Below are 19,635 nucleotides of genomic sequence, written 5' to 3' on the forward strand. Positions count from 1 at the left end.
GGTACTGTATCATGTGAAATTGACAGTTTAAAGCCCTGGCAGAAAGAGTAGCAGATGTATAAACCTTTTTACCCCATCTCTCTAATGCTCTTGATTCTCTTTCAGAGGGTAGGGTTTTTGGCAGAGGCAGCTGCAACAATCGTAGGGCACTGAGAAATGGTTTCTGGGTCTGCAGCATGGGCCTTATACAAGTGGAAGTGAGTATCCGGGACCCTGTAATATCTGTCAGGTTTGGCAGGGGCCGGGGAAGAGAATCAGGGGCAGAACTGGCATCATTGTATGCATCATCAACAACTGATAGTACAGGTGGTATGGCTAAAGGCCTATGCTGTGGTAAGTGTAAAAAAGTCTTTAGCCTTTTCCTAGAATCAGAAAAATCCTGACCCTGCCATTGGAAGTGTTCCTCATTGAGTGTAGAGTTTCCCAAATGAAAATTCTTCTGGGGAGGCAGAAGGAATGGAGTCTTCTGCATCCGAATCCTCATAAGGTGAGTATGGTCCTTCCTGATGGTCTGATAAATCTGATCCATCCGAGGAATAGTCAGAGGAGAGAGGTTCAGGGGGTTCAGTCCTAAGCCTTTTTTCAGGAGGGGGTTGTGAGGCCCTGTCTGGGTGAGGTTGGGATCCCCTGATCAGAGAAATAAGGTCCTCAGCAAGGCTGAGAATCTGAGAACTTGAGGAAGGTCTGAGAGAGGGAGCTTTTGTAGGTAAGGCCTTGGAAAGTTTAGCTGCTTTAGCCCTGGAGAAGGCCTTAATAGACATAGAAGCAGGGGGTCTATCTGCCCCACGTGCAGGAGTAGAGATGTCCAATGGAATGGAGTCGGACAAATCTTGTGTGCCTGCTTCTTCGGTGGGAATTTCTGTTGCCGACTCAGCCGGGGCCTCTGAGGCCTCGGTTGTCGGAGGCATGCTTTCGGCCGAAGGAAGAACCGAGGACTCGGTTTCAGCCGAAACCGAGACACTCGCGGTAGGCCTAACCGTGGTTTCAGCCGAAACCGCGGGCCGCGAGTGTCGGTCCTTTTCCTTGCGTTTTTTGGCTAAATGTGTAGTCGGAGTCTCCGACGGCATTTTATATGCTAAAGCGGGACCAAAAAACTCTTCAGCAAACTCCGACCGACGTCTAAGTGTCCGTCGGTTGAAGGAAGCATAGGCTAAACAAGCTGATACGTCATGGTCTGGGCCTAAGCAAGGAAGGCAGTAAGAGTGGAAATCCTTATGAGGTATTTGTTTCCCACAAGTTAAACAATTATTTACTTTGTCTGACATCGGCTGAGGCAAGAAAGAGTCCCCAATGGGGTACTTAGCTTTTTTAGAAGTCTTCGGTAGCTGAAATCTCTGGATCTGACCGACTGGCACTTGCGAACAGCTTCTGCTTCGGGCACCGCGCGGCAAGAAAGACTGAGGAAAACGGCGTCGGCTGATGCCTTTATACCCCAGGAGCTATGACGTCGAGTGAAGTGCGACATTAGCCGAGGCCAGACCCAGACTTTGGAATCCGGCCGACCGAAGGGCTGCCTGAGGCAGGACAACCCAGATGTTATGACTGCAGATGCATCCTTGAAGGACATCTAAGGTGATTGCCGCTGCCATGGACCCAAGTAGCTGTAAGACCTGCCGAACTAGAACTTTGTCTTGAGAGAGCATCACTTGTAGTTGTAACCTCAACTTCTCCAGTCTGGGAAGAGGAAGAGCAGCCATGCAGGATTTTGTGTTTAGTTTTGCTCTAATGCATTCTATGTCCTATATGGGGGATAGCTTTAACTCTGCCCTGTTGATCAAGATGCCTAAAAATTCTGCAGCCTTAGAACGGAGTCCAAGGTGGAAAGCAGCAAATGCCTGGTGGGGGCGGTGAGGAGCCAAGTCATCCAAGTATGGAAACACACGAAATCCCTGTAGCCTTAAGTGAGCTGCTACCACTGCCATGCATTAGGTGAACACCCTGGAGGCTGTGGTGAGACCAAAGCGTAGTGCTTGAAATTGGTAATGACTGGCTCCTAGCCGGAAGAGGCGGTATCTTCCAGAGCATTTGTCCACTTTAATGTGGTAATACACATCCTGAAGATCTATGGAGCACATTCAATCGTCTTTCTCCAGAAATGAGAGAATAGACTGAACCAAGACCATCTGGTATTTTGTTTGTTGAACAAACTCGTTCAATATACTGTCATCCAAGACTGGCCTCCAGTCCCCTGTCATTTTTGGCATTAAAAAGAATCCTGAGTTAATTCTAGAGCCTACTTGGTCTGGTGGGACTGTTTGGATGACTCTTTTTTTGAAGCAGCTTTTGGATATTGAGTGCTGCTATATCCCTCTGACTGGGTGGAACATCGGGGCTTCGTCTTTGTGGTCTGGGACAAAGACTGAAGAGGATATGACAACTTCTGGTAATTATTGTCTGCACCCAAGAATCTGATGTTATTGTGTGCCAGGCTGCGTGGTGCAGAGATAATCTTCCCCTGGCTGCTTCCAGAGGTAAGCAATCGGGCCGCTGCTCAGGAGCGCTGGTAGGGTTGCCCAGAAAAAAAATCCCTGGAACCCTGGGTACGTGGGCCCCCTCTGCCTTGGGTGGGGTGTTTCCCAGAAGAGGTTCCCCCCTTTACCACAGGAGGAATACTCTGCCATGTGTGTCCCAAAAAGGCCTTTGGGACTTTCTGAACCACATCTTTCCACTCCTCTGATTCCTGAAGTAAGGTCATTGAGGAGTGGAAAAATGCACGTCCACAGCAGAAAGGGTCTTTCTGTTCTTCTCACACCTGGCTAATCTGACTCTGACTTTTGGGCCAAATAGCGATGAAGCATCACAACAGGAGTGCTGATAAAGGAAGATTTGAAGGGGTCCACAAAGTCAATGAAGCGCATCCAGGCATAACTCCTGTATCCGCTGCCCTGGAAGTCCCTTTGGCTGTATGTGCAATAAGTCACAAGGACGAGTTGGAGATGAGACTCTAGGGTGGCAAACTGAGAAGCAACCTTATCAGGGACCTCGTCAGACACTGCTCCTGCTAAGGTTTCTGAAAGCTTGGTTATCAGATCCCTTTGCCGTCGTGTAAAATTTGCCAAAAATTCAAGGATCGTATAGCGAAGGACGAAGAAGCAAAGACCCACTTCTCAAATCTGTTCATTGTCCTGAACTCTCGGTTTGGAGGATGGACAGCTGGACTCTCCTCGGCGAGTTCCTTCTTTGTGGCAGCCGCCACCACCATGGCATCTACTGTAAGACCTTTTGACCAGTGAGGCTGATCCTTGGGCGCAGAAATAATTTTGTCCATTCTCCAGGGAATTGGCTCTATAATATCAGGGACCTTTCTAAGCACGCTGCACGATGAGTTTGACCAATTCATCGGCAGGTGGGGTAACCCAAGAAGTAAAAGACCAGGCACAAAAAGTCTGCAAGAAAACAGATTACTCAGAGGATGGGTTTGAGGACTTCCAATCACCCCTCTGCTTTAAAATTTCTAGGATGTCTCCAAAGGAGACATCTTCAGGGGGTGACCGAGGGAACCCTTCCTCTTCATCGAAATCTGTATCCTCAGCGACCAATTCTTCTGATGAATCCAGGTGCTTCCTCTTGCATATTCTCTTATGGGGTGGCCCCTCAGGAGGAAAATCAGAGGAGAACTCTGAAGAGAGGGGACCCTCCAACAGGGTGTCTTGCTGCTTTTGTGCTCACTGCCCCAGTGCAGCAGATTGTGACAACTGCAAGCCAGAGGATACACAGATGTGACACTCCAACGGGGATGGTGCTAACTGTGAGCCTGCTGAGGCCAGAGCTTTCTCCATAACTGAAAGGCAGGTCCGCCTGAAGAGGAATGGGAGCCTGAAACTGAGAAGGACAACCTCAGAAAGTACAGTTTTGTACCTACCATAAATGTAGATGTCCGATAGACATGCAACTGCAGTCATAACATGTGGGTTGTCCTGCCTCAGGCAGCCCTCGGTCGGCCGGATTCCAAAGTCTGGGTCCGACGTCGGCTGATGTCGCATTTCTCTCCGACGTCAGAGCGGCTGGCGTACATAAGCATCAGCCGACGCCATTTTCTTCAGTGTTTCTTGCCCCAGATGCCAGGTGCCCTCCAAGGAAGGCTGTAATCAAATTGGAAGACAAAAACAGGATTCCAGACAAATAAATGAGCAATAAAACAAATACACCATAACAGATATCCCCAGCTAAGAGTAACAGGGATAGGAATGGACCCTAGGCATAGAGGGGTATGGAGGGAGGGAAAATCCGACTGCAGTTGCATGTCTATCGGACATTTACATTTATGGTAGGTACAAAACTGTACTATGTCCTTCAAGAATGCAACTGCAGTCATAACATGTGGGTAGAATACCATAGCTTAGCTGGGGAAGGAGGCATGCTCTAGGAAAAGGATGGTGTGGCAATCAAACCCTGCAGGACTGTCGATGCAAAGCCTGCTCTGGATCTGGAGTATAGAGGGAGATTGTAGTGTTTGGAGAATGTATGCACGGAGCTCCATGTAGCAGCTTCTAGAATGTCCTTAGTAGGCACCCTTCTTAAGAATGCTGTAGAGGTGGCTGTAGCTCTGGTGGAATGTGGTCTGACATTGGCTGGAACAGTCTTTCCATGAAAGGAATAACAGAATTTGATGCAATGTCCAATCCATTTTGAAATAGTCTGTTTTGAAATTGCTTTTCCTTGGACTGCAGGGGCGTAAGCTACAAAGTTGTTCAGACTTCCTACTGGCCTTGGTTCTGTCCAGGTAGTATCGAAGTTGTCTGTGAATGTCCAAGGTATGCAACAGTCTTTCCCCCTTATTCTCTGGATTGGGGAAGAAAGCAGGCAGATGAATGGCTTGATTTAAAGAAACCCTAGATACCACCTTTGGCATAAAAGTGGGGTTGGTCCTTAATGAAACCCTGTCTCTGTGAAAAATTATGAACGGTGGTATTGCCATTAGGGCCTGTAGTTCCGAAACCCTTCTTGCTGAGGTAATTGCCAACAGGAAAGCTGTCTTCCATGAGAAAATTGCAAGTCAACTGAAGCTGCTGGTTCAAATGGAGGTAGAGTCAGTTTTTCTAGGACAAAACTGAGGTCCCAGGCTGGCACTGGGGCCTTTCTTGGTGGCTTAATGTTCTTGATTCCCCTGAGGAATTGCCTTAGCAAAGGGTGTGAAAAAACAGGAGGATCAGTGTTATATCTAGCTGAAATAGCTGATGCATGTATCTTTATGGAAGAGTATGAGAGGCCGTTCTTTAGCATATCTGCCAAATATTCCAAGATGAGTGGGATGTTCAACAATGATGCATCATGTCCCTTGTTGGGATTCCAATTGTTGAATCTTTTCCACTTTGCTAAGTAAACCTTTCTGGTGGATGGTCTTCGAGCCTCTGTTAGTATCCTCTGAACTTCCTTGGAGAGAGATAGGTTGAGGTTATTTATGGGATCTCCCAGGCTGTTAGCTGCAGTGTCTGAAGGTTTGGATGCACTGTTTCGAAATTGTGTTGAGTCAAAAGTTGAGGCCATTGGGGAAGGGCCCACCTCCTGGTGTGACATATGCTCCGTAGTAGTGGATACCAGTGTTGTCTTGGCCAATCCGGAGCTATTATGATTCCCTTGGGTCTCTCTGCTTTGATCTTTAGTAATACTGAGGTCATCAGTGGCAGAGGTGGGAATGCATAGATTGTTAGGAAGTTCCAGTTGAATGAGAGAGCATCTATTTTCCAAGCTTTTGGATGGTATGTCCTTGTGCAGAATTTTTGTAGATGATGGTTGAGGTGAGAGGCAAATAGGTCCACTTCTGGCCTGCCCCATGTCGAAGTGAGTTGTGTGAAGACCTTCGGATGTAACCTCCACTCGTGTGGATCTGTGAAATTCCTGCTTAGGCTGTCCGCCAACACACTGTCTTTGCCTGGAACAAACTGGGATTGTAACTGGATGTTTAGGCTCAGTGATTTTTCCCAAAGATGCATTGTCAGTCTGCAAAGAGGGTAAGAGTGGGTGCCCCCTTGCTTGTTTATATACCACATCACAGTGGTGTTGTCTGTCCGTATCAGTAAATGGCCTTGCTGAAGTTGGTGTTGAAAGGCCTCGATGGCATGCATTACTGCCAGCATTTCCTTTTGGTTTATATGCAGATGTGTTTCCTTTGGAGACCATTGTCCTTGTATACACCTGCCTTCCATGTGCACCCCCCATCCAAGGTCTGAGGCGTCTGTGGTCATGGTCTGTGCTATCTGTGGTTTTTTGAATGACATACCTGTGTTTGCCTGGCTCACCGAGGCCCACCATAGGAATTCCTTTTGTAGGCATGGAATAAGCAGTATGGTTGTCTCCAAGTTGTTGCTGTGTTGAGACCAAACGCTTTTTAGGTACCATTGAAGCTTTCTCATGTGTAGTCTTGCTAATGGAACCAGGAGAATGCAGGATGCCATGTAACCCAGGGCCTGTAGGAATCTCCTTGCAGTCATCTGGGTGAGTTTTGCTAAACCTTTGAAATAATGAGTTAACTTCTCTTGCTTGTCTTCTGTCAGGTAAGCCATTTGAGAGGCTGTGTCTAGTTTGGCACCTAAGAAGATTATTTGCTGGGATGGTTGCAGTCTTGACTTTTGGAAGTTGACTGTGTATCCCAGAGCTTGAAGTAATCATATGACATAGTCCAAGTTTTTTGTCAACATCAATTTGCCGTCCGCTTGTATGAGGTAGTTGTCCAGGTACGGGTAAATTTGTATCCCCTGGAGCCTGCAATGAGCAATTACTGAAGCCAGGCATTTTGTGAATACTCTGGGCGCAGTAGATAAGCCAAATGGCAATGCTGAGAATTGATAATGCTCTGGCCCTGCAAGAAATCTGAGGTATCTTCTGCAGCAGTGTCTGATAGGGACATGCAGGTATGCCTCCTTGAGGTCCAGAGTAATCAGCCAAGACCCCTTGCCCAGCATGGGAAGGAGTTGCTGTAAAGTCAGCATTTTGAACTTTGGTACTATGAGAAAGGTGTTTAATGCGGACAAGTCCAGTATTGGTCTCCATTGAGATTCTTTTCTTGGAACAAGGAACAGTCTTGAGTAAAACCCCTGGCCTTCTTCTTGTTGTGGAACTCTTTCTATTGCTTTCATCAGAGTCATCAGAGTGATTTGCTTGATAGTCTCTGCCCTCTGGTTTTGTGGCAGGTTTGGCGTGCCTTGTTTTCTCGGCAAGGTATGAAAATGGAACCTGTAGCCTCGGTCTATAATGTCCAAAATCCATTTGTCCTTTGTCAGTCTGTGCCAATTTTCTGCAAACAGAGATAATTTCCCGCCCAAGGGAGCTTCTATTTGTTCCCTGGTAGGCGGAAGTAGAGGAAAGTCATTGAGATTGTGGCTGTGGGGCAGGTGAAACCCCTGTGTCACTTCTTTGGTTTCCTGGCTGCCATTGTCGTCCCCTGTAAGGGCCTCTGTATTGGCCTCTTCCTTGGCCACGTCTGTTTTTACCCCTTTGAAACTTTTCTGGATTAGGAAAGGACCAGTTTTTTGAAGGCCAATTCCTACTGAATCTGGGGGGTTGAACCTGGAGGAAATCTTTCACCGTCTGAATTGATTTTGCTTTTTCTTCGATGGTCTTTAACACATCCTTAGCATTAGCACCAAAAAGCTTGTTCTTTTCCAAAGGTGCATCCAGAAGTTTTGCCTTTATATGATCTGGTAGAGGTTGACCTTTTAACCATGCATGTCTACGGATGACTGCCCCTGTCACAGCTGCCCTACATGAAGCTTCCAGTGCATCATATCCACACTGCAGGAAGTGATTGCTTACTTGCTGAGAGTTATGTACAGCTTCCTGTAAAGCCTTCCTGTCTAAAGGATCAGGAGTGGTTAATGTTTTTTGTAAGTCTTCTAACAGGAAATCCTGATATTGTAATATATGAAAAAGGCAATTCAAAGCACTCATAGATAAGGTAGTGGATGTGTAAACCTTTTTGCCCCATCTCTCTAATGACCTAGCTTCCCTGTTGGAGGGCAATGGATTTTTATAGGTGGAAGCTGAAACTCCTTTAGGCCCCTGTGAAATAGTTTCCAAATCAGCAGTATGGGCCCTGAATAAATGGGAATGTGTTTCTGGGACCCTGTAATACCTGTCTGGCTTGGCTGGAGCCGGAGGAAGAGAGTCAGGGGTAACACTAGAGTCAGAATATAAATCAACCAAAACATCAAGTACAGGAGGAATAGCTAAGGGCCTGTGCTGGGGCTTCTTAAGGAAAGTCCTAAGGCGTTTTCTGGAATCAGAATATTCCTGTCCTTGCCACTTGAAATGTTCCCTCATGGTATGCAGAACTTCCCCAAAAGAAATATCCTCAGGAGGGGAGGCCGAGGGGATGGAATCTTCTGCATCCGAGTCCTCATAGGTCTGGAAGAGCTCTTCCTGGCTATCAGAGTGGACAGAGCCCTCAGAATCTTCATCTAATGGGATAGGGTCAGAGGGTTCAATCCGGGGCCTTTTATCAGAAGGAGGCTGGGATCCTCTCTCAGGATGGGCCTGTGAACCTCTAATCATAGAAATTAAGTCAGCAGCCATAGACATAATTTGTGTCTCTGGAGTAGGCTGAGGTAAGGTTTTAGTAGTAAGATGCTTTGTTTTGCTGGGCTGCCTTAGCCCTAGTGTAGGCCTTAATAGACATGGCCATAGGAGGCCTGGCAGCTCCACGTGCAGGAGTGACCTTGTCTACAGCAATGGTCTCGGCATTTCCTCGGTTTCGTATCCGGAGGAAAGTCGATAACTGGCGCCGGAGTGATGTCCGGAATCGGAGTCGCCGGTAATGCGGTGTCTTCGGTTCGAGCGTGGAAAGACCGTCTCAGAGGGAACCGGAGCACTCGCGCTAGGTTTTGGCGTGGAGTCGGTGGTAGACGCGGGCCGAGGATATCGGTCCCGGTCTTTTCGCTTCTTGGGCGTTTGCGATGTCGGAAGTTCCGACGGCATGGTGTAAGCAAATTTATCGCCGAAAAAATCTTCAGCGAACTCCGCCCGGCGCCTGAGGGTGCGCTTGTTGAAGCGAGCACAGGCTACACAGGCCGAGACGTCGTGGTCTGGGCCAAGGCAAGGAAGACAGAAAGAGTGGAAATCCTTATGAGGTATTTGTTTACCACAAGATAGACAATTGTTAACTTTTTCAGTAATTTCTGACATCGGCTGAGGCAAGAAAAGGTCCCCAACGGGGTACTTAGCTTTTTTGATGACTTCGTAATCGAAGAATACAGGAGCTGACCGACCGGCACTTACGGACTGCTTCTGCTCGGGCACCGCGCAAGAAAGACTGAAGAAAATGGCGTCGGCTGATGCTTATGTACTCCAGCCGCTCTGACGTCGGAGAGAAATGCGACATCAGCCGACGTCGGACCCAGACTTTGGAATCCGGCCGACCGAGGGCTGCCTGAGGCAGGACAACCCACATGTTATGACTGCAGTTGCATTCTTGAAGGACATCCGGGGTCACACCCCACTCTGATGAGCCCACCTCCAGGGTAGGAGCCGCGAGAGGACTCGAAATTGCCAGGGTACCAGGAAACATGGATGGTGCCATGGAAAAAAATCAAAGTCGATCCAGGGATCCCACAGCTGGCAGCCAGATTATGGTCTCATAGGTGGGTCGGCTCCAATGGAGCCGCAGACCAAAGATTCTGTTCCGGAACCAAGGTAAAATCCACACTCGGCACCGAAGAAGTTGGCACCTGGAATGTCGAAGTCTAGGACTCAAAGACCTGCACAGAGGTTGATGGAGGAAGATAAGTGGGAGTCCTAGAAGAGTAACCCTCGGCTCCAGATGGGAGAGAGTGGGGCAGGAAGGCCTCTGGCTGCCAAGAGCTGATCCACTAATCTGACTACATCAAGCTCTGAAAGACTCCTGGTGGAACAGACGGACATCCCCGAGGGCAATTCTGGTCTTTCAAGAAATGGACTTAATTGCTGACCCAAGAAGGGGTCTGTAGATGGAGAGTACATAGTCCTGGGTGTAATCCTGACCTTTGCACCATGGTCGATTGACCAGTAGTTTGCTTTGCAGGAGAGGGAGTAACCAGAATGCTAGGGGAGACTATTATTGGTGCCAAGAGAGTCACTGGAACCGATGAAATGGTCGGTGCCGTAGGGGTCCTGGTAATTTCAGTAGTTGTCGGCACCGTGGTGGACGTGACAGGTTTCGGTGCTGGTACAGATTTTGGTATCTTAGGCCTCGGTTCCAAGGGAGGATTCGGCACCTGAGCCTTAGAAGATTTGGCTTCATGAACTTTTGGTGATGTAGAAAAGGAATTACTCCTTTTCTTCGATTCCTTTTTGGGAGACTTAGATGTCTCCACCTCAGACAAAGCCTCACTAAAAGGACATTTTAGCAGCCCCTTGAGGATAAGTTTATTATGTCTCTCTGCAAGGGTTCGAGCACTGAAACCCATGCAGAGTTCACACAGTGGTTGTATTTCCAAATGTGCCACCCCAAACAGTAAACACATTAAAGATGCTCATCAGAGTTGGGCATCTTTCTGCCACATTCCTCACACTGCTTGAATCCTGTGGTTCCTTTCCCTTTTTCTGCCATCTTCCAAAAAACAAGAAGGGCATGCGCATCACAGACACACACACACACACACACACACACAAGAACTAATGGAAAAAAATATACAGTACAGTATTTTTTTTTTTTGAAGGCTGTACACCAACAATGGTATTTAGAAAATTACCCCAAAACGGGTAAAGAGAAGGAAGAAAAAAGAAGGGAAGTAGGGAAACCAGCGATGGTATTTAAGAATTTACCAGAGGTAAAGGGAAGGAAGGGCCTATACCAACAATGGCAAGAGAAACTACCGACAAGGTAAAGGAAGAAGGAATATACAAACACTCACACTAAAAACACAGCAATAACAATAATTACGAAAGAGAGGCAACAAATAAATTAAAGAAAATATATAAATATACACACACACACACATGCATAGGTATATGTCAAGAAAAAGTTTAGCACTTAGCTATGAGCACGGCTGACTGGTCCAATTTTCTACACAGCAAACAAGATCTGAGGGGAAAGGAAGAGAGGCAGTATGAGTAGTCTTGGCTTCAGAGTTTCTGGCTGGCGCAAGAATGATATAACGGCCGAGTTTGTTCTGAGGGTCAGAACCGAGACCCAAAAGTCAGGAATGAATGAAGACTAACAACATCAGATCCACTTTCAGAAATAGCTTCAGGTGGAGGTTAGAGAAACTGGGAGGGGAATGATGTAGGCAAACTGAGATGGCAGAAGCATGCACTTTAATGCTAGAATAAAATAGGCCCCGGCTGAACAAATCCAAAAGGTACTGCAGGACTGAACTGAAGGCTGCATGAGGAGGAGTGGTGTTCTTGCTATGGCACCAGATAGAGAATCTCTTCCATTTTTCTAGGTATAATTTTCTTGTGGTGGGTTTCCTTTCTTCCTTAAGAATGGTTAACACCTCAGGGGGAAGTTGACATTTTTACTGTTAAAAAACAATCCTCAGGCTGTCAGTTTGAGAGTGGCAATGTGAGGATGGAGTATTGACCCCTTGACCTGGCTGAAGACGTCTATCTCCCATGGGAGAGACAGGAATCATCCTTCACTGAGGCTCAAAAAGAGGGAACACCAATGTTGTTTTGACCAGTATGGGGCAATGAGAATCATGCTCTGTCTTTTCTAGTCTTTTTATCAGTACCATGGGAATCAGGGATAAGGATAAGGATAGAAAGGCATACAGAAACAGGTTAGTCCATTTAAAGTTTAGAAGATTAGTTCCTATTATGCCTAGGTGCAGATGACAAGTAAAACTCACTGTTTTAATTTTTTCTTTTTTGTCCAGCTTTTGTAACACTTTTTCAGCTGGGGATCCGAAGAGGAAAACCTTATCTTGAGGAGCATCCAGTAGCTGTCTTGATCTTGTCTGACACTGGCTGAGTCCTGAGCCATGCATACCTGAGAATGACTAAGCCAGTGACAGCTGCTGTACATGACACATCTAGTGCATCAAACCCGCATTTTAAGGAGTGTCTGGAAGCCTGCAAGGCTCTAGCTATTTCCTGAATCTCCCTAAACAAGCCTTTGTCAGAAACAGTCTCTGCCTTGGAATCTTTTCAGGACTGAATTACCAAGTATTTCAGCATGTGGAATTGGCAATTAAGTGCCCTGATGGAAAGGGTAGCAGAGGTATATGCCTTCTTGCCAAGCCTACCTAAAAGTCTGCTTTCCTTGTCATTAGGCATGAATGTTTACTGCATTCACTACAAACTACCAAAGAATTTGCTTTAGGGTTTTTGTAAAGGTGCTTATGTAAATCAAGCACTCTGTAAATCTGGTCAGGCTTTCTGGAAGCAGGTGGTAGGGAATCTGGGTGTAAAGAAACAGTCAAACAGGGATGATGTAAAGACTAATCAGGCCAGTCACAGACTTCTGCATGGCAGGAAGACCCAAGAATCAATACTGCAACAACAGATTACGAAGAACATCAGAAGGTCTCTGGTGGTTGCATTTATCCAGAAAGTACACATGTAGTTAAATTAGCATAAAGTATAGTTGTGTAAGTAAATTTACACTAACAGTAGATGCTTGAATACATCACTGATACAGTGGCATAAACTGTATGGGCTGCCAGGGATACAACATCCTGACATTTTCCAAAGCTTAAGGGCATCTTCCACAAGCTCAAAAAGGGTGGTATAAAGTCAGTGGTTAGGGCACCAAACCTTTAGAGCTTTCTGCCTCAAGAGTTAGAGGCTAGAGCGTTGGCAGCTAAGTATTTGCATGAATAAGAGGAAAAGGAAAAAGAAAAGCACTCTGACATAAGAAATCTTAAAAGAACGGGGACAGAGGTAGGAAAGGAGGGTGTTTCTACTGCAACAGTGATCTGTTCATCTACTATTATAGTATGTTTACTTACATAACTGTGCCACATTCATCATTATATCACTACTGCAATAGCCTAAGCTACAGGAGTAGAATACCACGGTTTAGAAAGAAAGGGAGGAGGAAGAGGGTTCAGAGTCCAGAAGTCCCTGGAGAACCATCATAGCAAAGCCTATCCTTGACCTAGGGAAAGAATCTAATTTTTAGTGTTTTGTAAAGGTGTCCACAGACTACCAAGTAGCTGCTTCTAGAATACTTTTAGCCCCCCCCCCCTTTCAAAAAAGCCACAGAGAAAGCCAAAAAAACTGGTAGACTAAGCTCTGACCTTCCCTGGAAGTGACTTGTTATGGTGACAGTACCAAAATAACAATAGAATGAGACAACTATTTAGAAACGGTTTCTTTTGATATATGTTGTCCTGTCTTACTTTCATAAGAAATAAACAGTTGATCAGAACTCATGAAGATTTTTGCCTTGTGGAGACAGAGTGCATGTAAAATTCTCTCTGCATTATTTTTCCACTTGACGAGTAACTGGTTATGCTCCTGTGTCTCCTCAGGTTAACCACTTACTTAAACTACTCTCCATCTACATTCTCACATCCTCTCCCTTTTTCTGCATCCAACTTAGTATCCTTTCCCAAGACTTATACTATTAATTCTCTGCTAGGCTTGATATTTTCAGTACCACAAAAGCCTATTCACAGTATGTATCATGAGAAAAATGCTGTTGTGAGTAATACCTTTACTAGGTTGGATTTCTATAACAACACAGTGACTACATCAGTATGAACTCTACGGCTAGTTCTAATACAAGTGTTTCCTCTGTTAACAAGTGTTCTCTTAGATTGTGTTATGATAAATACTTTTAGGAATAAGAAGTTATGTACTCACCATAATGTTCCATCTGAGTAGGTATCTTCATTTGTCTGCAACCTTTGGGATATGGATCCGATCTCGGATCCGAGCCGGCAACTTCTATCACAGCATAGATCCGAGCTCCTACCCCTTCCCTTTACCCATAATCCCCTGCCAACCCTGACTGACCTCAGATCAAGTTTGCCCCATAGCACAGCTAATACTGTGTCCCAGAGGGAACTAATCTAAAGAACCTCAAGTAGGATCATTTTGGTCAGGGGGAAGGAGGGGGGGATGGTTGCAGACAAATGAAGATACCTACTCAGATGGAACGTTATGGTGAGTACATAACTTCTTAATCTGAAGTAGGAACTTCATTTGTCAGCAACCTTTGGGACAGAGTCCCCAGCTACCTAAATCTTGGGTGGCCTTCATGGAAGGATATTCCGGTGCACTGCAGAGCCAAAAGACGCCCTACCTCGGGAGACAATATCTACTTTGTAGTGTCTGATAAAGGTATGAGATGAAGCCCAAGTGGCTGCGGAACAAATGTCATCCAGAGAAACTCTAGCCTTGAAAGCAGCCGATGTAGCAACGGCCCTCGTAGAATGAGCACGGACTCCCTGAGGTGCAGGCCTTCCCAAGCTCTGATATGCTAAGAGAATACAACTAGATATCCATCGGGAGGGGGTAACCTTAGAAACCGACTTGCCGAAGTTGTTTTTGGCAAAGGAGACAAACAACTGATCGGATTGCCTATGACCAGTAGTTCGATGAGTATAAAAACATAGTTGTCTGTGCACGTCTAAAGAGTGCAGCTTATACTCTCCTTTGTTTTGATAGTTGGGGAAGAATACTGGCAGATTAATAGATTGATTAATGTTAGCTTCCGAAGATACCTTAGGTAGAAAAGACGGACTGATCCTGAGGTGAACTCTGTCTGGGTGGAAGACCAAATACGGTGGTTTGACACAGAGAGCCTGGAGTTCCTAGACCCTCTTGGCTGAAGTTATGGCCACCAAAAAGGCCGTTTTCCAAGAGAGGTATTAAAGATCAACAGTGGCTGCCGGCTCGAAAGGGGGGCTAGTCAAGGCCTGTAAAACTAGGGATAAATCCCATAGAGGTACTACCTCTTTGACCGGGGGCCTGAGGAGGAAGGTACCCTTAAGGAAGGTCTTACACAGTTTGGAAGTAATAAGCGGGCCAGACTCCTGCCCTACATGATAGTGTGAAATTGCTGCAAGTTGCACCTTGACCATGGAAGAACTAGCCCCCTGGTGAAAGAGAGAAGTTAGAAAATCTAGAACCGATGCTACCGGTGTCGTAAAGGGATCTAAATGATGGTGCTCCGCCCAAATGGAAAAACGTTTCCATTTACTCTGATAGACCCTTCTGGTGCAGGGCTTGTGAGCTGCTACTAGGATGGCTTTGACTGGTGATGAAATTCCAGGAGTCCTTATCAGGAGTGGAACTGGAGCAACCAAGCCGTCAGCTTTAGGTTGGCCAGGTTCGGAATCGGAAGACCCAGGGGATGTGAAATGAGATCCGGGAGGGGATCTAGCATCCAGGGAGGATGAATCAGGTGAGAACATAGGTAAGGGAACCACGTCAAACGAGGCCAGAATGGGGCAATGAGGATCATCTTGCTCCCCAACTGACTGGCTTTCTACAATAGTTTCAACATCAGGGGCAGAGGCGGGTAAGCATAAAGCAGACCGGGAGGCCAAGCATGAACTAGAGAGTCTCTCGGGGACTCCCCCAGAGGGGGGATCAGAGCAAAGTAATCGTTGCATTTGGTATTTGAGGGAGAGGTAAAAAGATCACAAAAAGGTTGCCCCCATAGGGCAAATACTTGCTCTGCCACTAGAGGATTGAGAGACCACTCGTCAGGATAGTACGACTGAGCCTGTCCGCTAAAATGTTGGACCGTCCCGGAATGTGCGTTGCGATGAAAAAGCGGTTGGTGGATATCGCCCATTCCCACACTCTCATGGCCTCGCGGCAGAGAGGGTAAGACCTGGTTCCCCCCTGTTTGTTGATGTACCAGACGACTGACATGTTGTCCGTCTGTACCGCAATCGTCCCCACCGGAAGAGGGTTGTGAAGTGCTTGCAACGTCAAAAGCACCGCCCTCATCTCCAGGACGTTGATATGCAAAGAGGTCTCTATGTCATTCCACGTGCCTTGGACTGTTCTGCCCGAATAGTGCCCCCCCCCACCCCAGGCGAGAAGCGTCCGTGGTCACTGTGGCAACTGGCGGAGGCAGCGAGAAGGGGTGTCCCGTGTGGAGATTGGGGGACTGGAGCCACCACACGAGCGACCTTTTGCAAACCCTGCTTAGGGGGATGGGATGAGACAGGGGATTGCGAGATACGGACAATTGTACGTGGAGGGTCTACTGTATAACCCTCATATTCTGCCGAGCCAATGGCAGCAGCGGAATTGCTGCCGCCATAGACCCTAGAGCCCTCAGGACCAATTCCGCCGAAGGAGCTTGAAGTTGAAGGATGGCCTGCATGTGCAACCTCAGGTTCTGAAGCCGATCTGGAGTTAAGAAAGCAAGCATCAGTCTGGAGTCCAACCTCGCCCCTATGAAATCCAATACTTGTGTAGGACCCAGGGTGGATTTGGCCGTGTTGATAGTCAACCCTAAGAGTGGAGCCAGATTGAGGAAATAATCCCTGCATGAGCAAAGAAAATGCCTTGTTGGGGCGGTAAGGAGCCAGTCGTCCAGGTACGGAAAGACCTGAATTCCCTGGAGTCTCAGGTGGGCCGCTATCGTTGCCAAGACCTTGGTGAACACCCTGGGGGCTGAGGTGAGACCAAAGGGGAGGGCCCTGAACTGGAAATGGCTGGCTCCCAGCCGGAAGCGGAGAAACCTCCTGGAGCGTCTGTCTACGAGAATATGATAGTACGCATCCTTGAGGTCTATTGAGCACATCCAGTCGTTCTCCCACAGTAGTGGGAGAATAGATTGCAGAGTGACCATCCGGAACTTTACTTTTGGTACTGCCAGGTTCAAGAGAGAGAGGTCCAGGATGGGCCTCACGTCCCCCGTCTTTTTTGGCACCAGAAAGAACCAGGAGTAAAACCCTGATCCGAGCTGATCTGGGGGGACAGGCTGGATGGCTCTTTTTTGTAAGAGCTGCTGAATTTCTGCAGCAGCCGCCTCCCTCTGATTGGGTGGTACATCGGGGAGGCTTCTGATTCTGGGGGTTACAAGAAAGGGAATTTGGTAGCCTCTGGATATAACACGAAGCACCCAGCGATCCGTTGTTATGGACTCCCACATTGCTAGGTGCCTCGAAAAATGTCCCCCGACTGCCTCCAGAGTGGAGCAGTCGGGTAACCCCTCAGGGGTTCTGCGTGGGCCTCTCAGAGAAGGCTTCTCTGGACACAAAATTCCTCGGACCCCCCTCTGCCTCTAGGGCGGCATCCTCCCTGTCCTTCTCTGCCACGAGAGGACTGGTTGCCCGGAGCAGACTGGGATTGATGCGATTTCCGGAACCACATCTTCTTCTGACCCTTTTGGTTCTTGGCAAAGGACCTCTGGGGAGCAGAAAAGCGGACTCCGATGACAGACAACGTCTTCCCATCTTTCTCGCTCTGGACAAGGGTGTCGCGAACGGTTTTGCCAAACAATGCAGAACCATCAAAAGGGGCATTCACAAATGATGCCTTAAAAGGTTCCAAGAAGTCACAATGTCGGAGCCAGGCTTGCCTCCTCATGACCAGCCCGACTCCGCCTGCTCTAGCGGCTCCCTCAGTGGCGTGAGACAAAAGCCGCATAGAGGTGTTGGAAATAGAACATAGGGTGGACATTCGGGAGGCGTACAGTTGCTTGTCCCCTTCCGACATGAACCCTGGGGGGGGGAAGCAGCGTATTCTTTGATTAGATCCCGCTGCATCTGAATGACGTGTGCCATATAGTTCAGGGCCCTCATGGAGAAGGTCGCTGAACTGAAGGCCCGCTTCCCAAGGTGGTCCATCGCGCGAGACTCCTTGATCGGCAGATGAACCGTGGGGCTCTCCTGAGCCAACTCTCTCTTGGTGGTTGCCGCCACCAACATGGCATCCACGGGGGGACCTCTGCTCCAATGGGTTCTCTCTGACGGGGGCTCAAGATTTTGTCCAGGCGCTTGGGAACAGGCTCTACAGTGTCCGGCTCCCTCCAAGCCCTAGTGGCTATAAGATCCACCAATGGGTCGGGGGGAGGGGACACCCAAGAGGTAGATGGCCCTGCCTCGAACGCCTCTAGGAATACGGACTCGTCAGAGGAAGCCTTGGGGGCAGACCCCCCCCCCCTGATTCTGAGCATTTCCAATGATGTCTCCAAAGGAGACATCCTTGGGGGTGATCTTGGCGAGGCTTCCCCTTCATCCAAGTCCGTATCCTCAGTGAGGGACTCAGGGGAGTCCACGTGCCTCCTCTTGCACTTCGACTTGCGAGGAACCTCCTCGGGGGGGCTGTCCGAGGAGTCCTCACCAGCAATATCCTGTTCCAATGGAACACCTAGAGGCACTGAAGCAGGCTGCCCCGAAGGCCGGGTGAGGGGAGCCAGGACCAGCTGAGAGAGAGTGCAGGGGGAAGCCGAAGCCAGGACCGGGGGCCTGGATGCACTCAACAGCACCCTCTCCACCAGTGCGAAAGCAGAGGGGGAGCTGCTCTCTGACGGATCCGAGATCCGACTCCCACTCGGATCCGAGGCGGGGATCGGACCCGGAGCCGAGACTATGGGATCCGAAGGACCCGTGCGCTCCGACCGGGATGGAGCCGAAAGCACACAGAGTCCCTCGGATCCAAAGCTCGGCCCATGGCTCCGAGAGGTCGGATTCGACAAACTCGAGGGAATAGTCGGAGCTGAAGTGCCCAGCACTGTCGGCTCCGACCCACCCCCGGATCCAAAGCGGCTCGGCTCCGACAGCTCCGAACCCGGAAGACGGGTCAGAGAAGAAGCTATAGGAGCGAAAAAGGGGGTCGAGCTCCCCCCCCGGAGGGGGGGGGGAGAGGCAAGAGCACTCCCATCTACATCTGGGCCTGGATGAACCTCCTCATCATCCGGTCCATGTCCGCATCCGACATACTGAAGGTGGACCTCGAGGAGGCCACCGAGGTAGGCCTGGAGTGCCGCCTCGATGACTTCGACGGGACCGGGTCACCTCCTCCTCGGGTCCTGGTGAGAAGCAAGGGGATCGGATCTGAGGGGGAGGCGAACCAGAAACCCTGGAGGGAGAAGCCCGTTTGGCAGGCGGGGCCAAGGAGGAGTCTTCGGCCCGCCGCTTAAGGTGCTTCTCACTCCGCTTTTCTTTCCTGGCCTCCCTCACCTCCGAAGCCACAGTGGGAGGTTGAGTCCCAGTCGGAGGGAGGGGGGCAGGAGTGGCCGCTACCGAGGACTGGGTAACGGTCACAGACGTACCGGAGGCCGGAGCCTGGTCTGGGGGCAAAAGGCCTGCCAGAACCAGCTTCGACCTCCGATCCTAAAGTGCCCTGGGGTTGAACGCAGCGCAAATCGCACAACCCGAAGAGAGGTGTTCAACCCCAAGGCACCTAATGCACCAAGTGTGGCCATCAGCCAGTGAAAGCTTGTGACCACACTCGGTGCATTTCGAAAAAATGGCTTTAGGGGCCTCCGACATCACTGAAAGGAAACACACTCACTAGGCCCCTACACACTACACACTGCGACCAGCGAGGGCAGGGAGGAGAAATAAAAATAAAAATTAAGCTAATTTAAGCTAAAAGAGAGAAATTAGCGTTAAGGGAAACCTAAACACACACACACTCACTCAAAAGGAATACAAGAAAAAAATTGAAAAACTTTTTTCCTCACAGAATCTGGCCAAGAGCTCTGGAATCTAGCTGTTGCTTGAAGAGCGGCAAACTAGATCTGAGGTCAGTCAGGGTTGGCAGGGGAGTATGGGTAAAGTGAGGAGCTAGGAGCTCGGA

At 48.6% G+C, this 19,635-nt stretch overlaps 1 protein-coding gene across 1 annotated transcript in view; it reads right to left on the reverse strand.

The window, feature by feature from the left end:
• The window catches only part of LOC122805962 (zinc finger CCCH domain-containing protein 11A-like), a 1,052,395-nt gene that overhangs the window by 140,345 nt on the left and 892,415 nt on the right, over window positions 1–19,635 (reverse strand). The window lies entirely within an intron of this gene.

This window comes from Protopterus annectens, chromosome 7.part0 (assembly GCF_019279795.1).
Source record: "Protopterus annectens isolate FY-2018-M chromosome 7.part0, PAN1.0, whole genome shotgun sequence".
NCBI lineage: Eukaryota > Metazoa > Chordata > Ceratodontiformes > Protopteridae > Protopterus > Protopterus annectens.